We start from the raw sequence: 1360 nt of genomic DNA on the forward strand, positions 1-1360 counted from the left end.
GATCTGTCTGGATGTATTTATGTCAGAGTATGCGTCTGAATAATGTTGCTGAAGTTAATTTGTACATGAACTCTAATTGGCTTAAAGAAAAGTGTTTACAAATGAAATCTGCAATTACCTGCTTTTGCAAGAGGGAAACTAAGGATAGTTGTGTTCATTAGACTCATGTCTTATACCACTTTGAGAAAAGAAATGTAGTTAGAAAAAATGCCTGTTTTTAGAGGTTACAGAATATGTTCTTAAGTTTGCTGACACCAGTATGACAGACAGTTCACAATTGCTTGCTTGCTTGTTCTCACTAGAGAGGAAGGGTTTTTTTAGGGGTTGAAAATTATAATATGATTTTAAAGCTACTAAAATGGGAAGGGAACCATTTCGGTGTTTAAAGCATGTACGAGATGCATTACCAGCTAAAGAAGGTATAAGGACTGGAGATTTTTTTTTTTTGAGGGAAAAATATGATGATGATAATTTTGTCCTACAAGTTGGTGGTTGTTTCTGGATGGAAAAAATAAGGGAAGAATTAATACGAATCCAGAAAGTGATAAAAAGGGTTGTGAAAAGGGTACTTCAAGAAAAGAGTTTTCTGTGTTGTTAAGATTGATCTCTGTTATAGCACAGAAATGGTTTACTCCTAAGTCAGGGAATTTAAAATTAATAAACAGTAGCTGTAAAGTAAAAAACTCAGGGCCGTGGGACATCCAAGAGGGCCACTCGGCTTTTCCTGGCTCCCCAACAAACCTCATCTTCATCCAGTGGGTTATAGCTTTCCATCCTGCAGGACAATCCTGTCACAACGAAGAGGAGGAGGTTAGAAAATGTGTCTCGCACTCGGAGTATAGTTTCTGCAAGTTCCAGTGACCAACACACTCACTCCACAGGACAGATCATACAGTCCTTAAAAACGTCACAGACTTTTTGAAATGATCACTGTCAGTAGCGTCCTCAGTCACCAGGCAAGGTCAACAAAACGAATGGGAAAACCGGACTCAAACAGAACAAAGATGAATTATCTGAGATTAAGTGAACTGCTCAATATGATTGTGATTTTTACAACTTGTCTGACATACTTCGGGCTACTAATCATTGTTTTTCAGATAAAAGCTCCTTTTCTCTTGTGATTTACAACAATATGGTAATTTACACCTATGGGTAAAATTAAAATATTTTTGTTTTGTCTCTACCTGGTTTCTCCAGAAATTGGAGGAACTCTTAGGTTCTGAGCAACCTTATCAGGTGAGTGAAAAAAACTCCCTTGTCATGTGTAGGAATCTAGAGATTATTGGGACCTGGAAAAAAGACAGTGTACTCAGTCTATAGGTATCACAGGCAGAATCTGAAGGCAAGCCACTGGCATGGC

The sequence above is a fragment of the Bos javanicus genome, chromosome 22, assembly GCF_032452875.1.
Source record: "Bos javanicus breed banteng chromosome 22, ARS-OSU_banteng_1.0, whole genome shotgun sequence".
In the NCBI taxonomy this organism is placed as follows: Eukaryota; Metazoa; Chordata; class Mammalia; order Artiodactyla; family Bovidae; genus Bos; species Bos javanicus.